The 6,000-nt window shown below is 42.9% G+C and overlaps 1 long non-coding RNA gene and 1 other non-coding gene across 2 annotated transcripts in view; both read left to right on the top strand.

Annotated features, from left to right (window-relative positions):
- Positions 1 to 416: 416 nt before the first annotated feature.
- LOC120864209 overlaps positions 417 to 6,000 on the top strand; it is a 30,881-nt gene continuing 25,297 nt past the window's right edge. The window contains exon 1 of the long non-coding RNA XR_005721143.1: positions 417 to 657. This is a non-coding gene — a long non-coding RNA (uncharacterized LOC120864209). The remainder of the gene's footprint in view (positions 658 to 6,000) is intronic.
- Positions 5,832 to 5,903, top strand: TRNAR-GCG. The gene has a single exon. It is a non-coding gene; the product is annotated as a tRNA-Arg (tRNA).

Here is a 6,000-nt window from a genome sequence, read left to right as displayed (position 1 = left end):
GACCCCAACCGGGTCCTACAAGGGTCTGGATGGAGTCCAAATCCGGTCCTATCCGGGGAGGAGGATTTTCGTGGCTGACACGACCAGAAGCGTGGCAGCGAGAGGAGGAGCCGAGCACACCCTCCCTGAGGTGCTCGTGGACCGCCACGTTGAGTATTCCCCGCCCGGAGGGGCGCTCAACCTGTGCCCTGTCTGGGCCAGGGCAGGTGCCCAGAGAGCTGGGCGAATGCCCAGTGACGGCAGCCGAGCCACCGGCGACACCCTCCTGAGATGCCCGCCCATCCCCGGAGACCAAGCAGCGCCTCTCACATCTTACCTCAACCAACAGCGGCGGCAACTCCGCTTTACGGCACTCACAGCAACTGCTGCAAAAGGGGCCTTCAAGCGCGGAGTCGTGCGCACCGGTCTGATTGGTGTCTGCGGCGTAAAGCACGTTCGGGAGACCGGCCACCGGCAGGCTACGATCCCTGGCGCTTCCTCACCACCCGAAGTTTACTGAACCCGGAAATTTTCTAGTTTGGGGGATTAAGCTACGTAGCGAAGCTTTTTTTTTTTTTTTTAAATAATATCTCTTGCCTAGGTAACTACTACAGCAGCGCACAGAGGCGATCTGAGATTTTAGGAAGTGGTCCAAGAATTGGAGAGGCACCCGCTGAGGTGTGTTCCCCAAAGTGTGTGGGTTTGCCAGATAAAATATAGGACGCCAGTTAAATATGAACTTCATATAAGCAACGAATAATTTTTTAGTGTGTATGCTCTGCAGAGGGATTCAGAGTAACTCCAGATTCTGGTTTCGGTGCCATCGGATGAGACGGGGTATGGAGTGGGAAACGATTGTCGTGCTCAATCGCTAAGCTGTGTAGTCGCTAATTCTGGTACGACTGTTTGCGACCCCATGCATTGTAGCCCGCCAGGCGCCTGTGTCCATGGGATTTCCCGCGAGAATATTAGAGTAGGTTGCCATTTCCTCCTCCAGGGTATCTTCCCCACCCAGGGGTCAAACCCGTCTCTCCTGAGTCTTCAGGCGGATTCTTTACCACTGATCCACGTGGAAAACAACTGAGTTAATATTGCTCTTGAGGTTGAGGTGCCTGGGGAACATCCAAGCTCCAGCAAACTGTTACACTCCTGTTAAATTCTGGAAATACACATTCAGTTCCAGACTGGAATAACTTTTAACTGTAATCCAACGAATTACTGTAAAGGAACACATATGAATCAGTTTCGACATAATTTTTAAAACTATAAAGCACTAAACAAATCACTGTAATTTTAAGTTCTTTCTACAAAAATTTATATTATCAGCCCAAGGTGAAAAATGAAAATACTCTCCTCATATATCTGAGTAGTTTGCTAAACTTTTTTTTCACTTTGAAATCAGCATTTTATAATAGTAGTAGTGCTGGTATGTATAACAATTTTTGTACTAATACCTAATACTGTATATACATTTTCTTACACCCTGAATTATTTTTAGTGGGTTAACTTGGTTTCCAACTTGATGCATGATATATACATTTTTGTGCCTTCTAGAAGAATGCTTTTATGAAATGCTCAATAATGCACATGGAATCTGAACTTTTTTGAAATGCATAAAAGTGTTTTTCTTACTTCTCAGGGTTATGTTCCTTATGTTTCTTACTTTTCCTTGCAGTTTTCTGTGTACATACTGATTTATTTTGTATGTAACCAGACAACACCAGTACTGAATCCAGTTCCATTGCTTGCTGCCCAAAAGGCCAGTACTCGAGCCGAGTGTTAGCAGAAAAGGGAAATTTGCTTTATTCAAGAGGCCCGCAACCTGGGAAGACGGTGGCCTGCTGTCCTAAGGCTATCTCCAAATTGCTAGTTAGGAGACAAATGTTGTAAAGGCAGTATGAGGGAGGGAGCAGGGTGCGTGACCAGCTTGTGTGTTCTTGGATTGGTTGGCATCAAGGTGAAGTTTCCAGCATCACCAATCTTCTGTTTTCAACCAGTGTGTGGTCTGTGTGCTTATGGTCAGCAGTTTTCATCAGGTGGGGGTCAGCTTCCTGTTAAAATAACTTAAGGCTATGTAAATCAGACCTTTGTATCTTTCAGGCAAACTGTGAGTTTGATAATTCTGTGTCTGGTTTATAGTCTAAATTGTTGCCAGTTTCCTGGCCCAATTGCTTTTCTTTCTCAGTTCAGTCTCTCAGTCGTGTCCAACTCTTTGCCACCCTATGGACTGCAGCACACCAGGCTTCCCTGTCCATCACCAGCTCCTGTCCATCGAGTCAGTGATGCCATCCAACTGTCTCACCCTCTGTTGTCCCCTTCTCCTCCCGCCTTCAATCTTCCCCAGCATCAAGGTCTTTTCCATTGAGTCAGTTCTTAGCATCTTTGTTTTTACATCTTCCTGTTTCCTAATCATTAACTATTGAGCCAGCCTTTTGAGAATCACTGGGAGACTAAAGCTTTTCTACAAACAAGAGGCAGGTGGAGGACATGGTGGGGTGGGGTGGGGGTGGGGGAGTTGTCTGTCACAGGGAAGGTCCCCTAGGGTCCTGCTTCGTTACAGTCCCCCCTTTTGACACTCAATTCTGAAATGGGGAATAAGAAATAAGGTTTGGGATAAAGAGGTTAATTATAAAGTCACCAGAGGAACTGTTTTAGGGGACTCAGTTTTACACAGAGCCCTCTTATTACTTGGACTAGTAGTAGGTTAATTTAAAAAGTAGGTAACACTCAGAGGAAGTTACCAAAGATTCATGGGCTCATTGGATACAGGTGTTCACCTAAAAGACTGAAGATGGTAAATTTTGAGCATCAAAATGAGTAACTGCCATTAACTGAAATACAGAACATACATAGAAATTCTTGACTTCATTGTTCCTTACAAGTGAAACTCATTAGTCAAGACTGAAGTGTGCCAGGGCATGAACTCACTACCCTGAAACTTGATAAAATCATTGAGCATTTATCCTGCCTTTCTTATTAGAACAGGATTTCAGTGTTAATCAAAATGCTAATGAAAATTCCAACTAATAAAGAAGGAATGATAGAACAATCATTGCTACTCCTAGTGAAATAAGAACAACAACCCTCATCAGCAGAGGCTAAAATTAAGTTAAAATGTTGATGGGGAATTTCTTAATAGATGGATTAGGCTGGAACCCCCTGAACCCACTGATCAACCTTATCATTAACTCTGGGACAACATCACACCGTGCACTTTCAGATGTGATGTAACAGAAAGTACACAGCACTACCTGTGAAAGATTCTTGCCTAAAAATGGAACCCACATTTAACCATAACTCTCGATTTAACAGAGGCTATAGAGAATCGCTCATAATGTGGGACATTCTACAAGACAAATGTCCCAGTTTCTTTATCAATGGCATTTAAAAGGTGGTGGAGGGAACTAATGCAAAATCAGACATATGCCCATATGCAATGTATGGACCTTGTCTGGACCCTGATTTTTTAAAAGTAACCATAAAAACACATTTTTGAGACAACTGAAATTTTAATACAGACTGAGCCTAGATGATACTAACGGATTGCTATTAATTTTGCTAAGAATGTTAATAGAATGTGGCTGTGTCATCATCATTGACGTATACTGCAGTACTTATGGGTGAAATTTTTTAGAACTTAAAAATGACGAACATGGCAAAATGTTAACAATTGATAAATCGAGATGATGAGCATAAACGTGCTCACTGTAAATAGCCTCTCTACTCTTCTGCCAGGTGTCTCAGTGGTAAATAATCTGCCTGCCAGTGCCGTAGATGTGGATTCAATCTTTGAGTCTGGAGGTTCCCCTGAAGAAGGAAATGGCAACCGATTCCAGTATTTTTGCCTGGAAAATTCCATGGATAGAGGAGCCTGGTGGGTTAATCCACTGGGTTGTAAAGAGTCAGACACATGCATACATGCATGTTTGAAAACTGTCATAATAAACAAGAAAAGGGGAAAGTTATCAGGTTCATAAATGTAAAGTGCATAAAAAGTCTTGTTCCATGTAAAGCTTAAAAAAGACAGTTGTAATAAAGGATTACATTAGTCAATCTTTTTTTTTTTTTTAGCCACGCCTCAGGCATTCAGGAGACCTGATTCTCTGACCAGGGATCTAAACTATGTCCACTGCAGTGGAAGCACAAAGTCCTAACCACTGGACTTGCAGGCAATTCCTAACACTGCCAATCTTTTGATTTAAACTATGGTCTTTATAAATGTGGACCAACTGACTAGCTTTTCTTACATAAACCAGAGACATAATGGATCATCTATACCTTCTGGTATGTTTCTTTAAAGTGGACCAGGAACTTAAAGATAGAAGTGAAGGAATCTCTATTCAGAGTCCTAGATTTTTATTTTTATTTTTCTTTTTTGTAATCCTCTATAATTTACAATTAACTTGTATGCAGAGTACATCATGAGAAAATAAAAAAAAAATTAAAAAAAGAAAATAAAAAAATAAATAATAAAATAAAAAAAAAAGAAAAAAAAATATCTTGGATACAACTAACTCGTCAACAACTTGATCTTCATCACTGAAGTTCCCCCCCCACCTTCCTTATAAGTAACTTTTCGTACTTGAATTCCATTGGTTTATGTAATATTTAAATTATACAACAATGCCATTGGCACAAGTAAGCTGGGGAACAAACAGCTAACTAGAGGTATACATACTATTCAACTGGCAGGAGCAGTGCTTCTCCAGTATACCAGAGGGGAGCCCAGCCGTGAGCCTTCAACTCACTGTGAATCACAGTCAGTTACTTTAACTTGGTTAGCCAGTCCAGTAGGGGAGGGGTACAAGGATTGCTAAAAACAGTCCCTATTATTAGCAGATATCCATCTTTTAAAAATCATTCAGACGCAGTAGCACATACACATCCTGGCCCATTCTTAACATGGTGGGGTCTGGGGCAAAAGAGTAGATAGAAATGGAGGCCAATCGTGATTTAAGTGTCTAAATACGTAAGAGCTGATCATATAACATATAGACTTCTACCTTGGTAAATATTTCTTCTCAAGGAACAGAAATTTAGGTTCAAGATTGAATTGTCAGACATGTGCTGGAAAGCGACAACAGGAGAACCAGGTCAGCCTGTTCTCCCTGAAGTCCCCTGGGACTGTTTCCTTTCAGCCTCTAGCTGTAGCTTGCCAAAGGGTCCTGGTAGCATGAAAATGGGACACCCCAGTCTGCACATCCAAACTCCTGAACTGCCTCCCCTGAGTCTAGCGGTGTATGTCTGTAGTGCAGAATGTCTTCAGGATGGATTGGGGAAGAGGCCTGCATGTGTTATGGAAGCCAGCTTTGGGCTGGTGGGACAGGGGATTATGGGATCCTGGCTGTCGCGTTCATAGTGGGTAGTGGAACATAGACCAGGAGTGGACACAATTCTTCACCAGCTTCACTTGTTCATTCTGTGGAAAGATACAGCCTGAGATTGAGGATCAGGGCAGGGACCCCTTTCTTGCCCAAGTCTCAGTGTACATGCCCATCCCTATGGTATCATGCTACATATACTGTTGGGCTTGCTCTTTCCATTTCATGGTATCATGAAAACCCTCCCATTTACAAGTTTCAACTGTGTAGGGTTACCTGGAGGTACTATCTAATCCCATGACCTTGTGCAAAATGGGCATAAACATACTACTAGTACCATGCAGTGTAAAAGTAAAATGAGGTGTAATAAGGGACAGTTGGACAAAAAAGTGGAATGTACACAATTTCCTGAGGTCTTGTCCCAGAAATCCAGTCAGGCACATTAGGACTGGTATATCAAGGAAAAGTTTCTCTAATTGAGGAAGCCAATTCCAAAAATGGTTTATATAACATTTTGGGAGGGGGTAAGCTTCCCTGGTGGCTCAGGGGTTAAAGCGTCTGCCCGCGATGCGGGAGACCCAGGTTCAATACCTGGGTAGGGAAGATTCCCCTGGAGAAGGAAATGGCAACCCATTCCAGTACTCTTGCCTGGAAAATCCCATGGACGGAGGAGCCTGGTAGGCTACAGTCCACGGGGTCG

The sequence above is a fragment of the Oryx dammah genome, unplaced genomic scaffold, assembly GCF_014754425.2.
Source record: "Oryx dammah isolate SB20612 unplaced genomic scaffold, SCBI_Odam_1.1 HiC_scaffold_1, whole genome shotgun sequence".
NCBI lineage: Eukaryota > Metazoa > Chordata > Mammalia > Artiodactyla > Bovidae > Oryx > Oryx dammah.
Note: the sequence above shows the minus strand (reverse complement) of the source record. Positions and strands in the feature narration are given on the sequence as shown.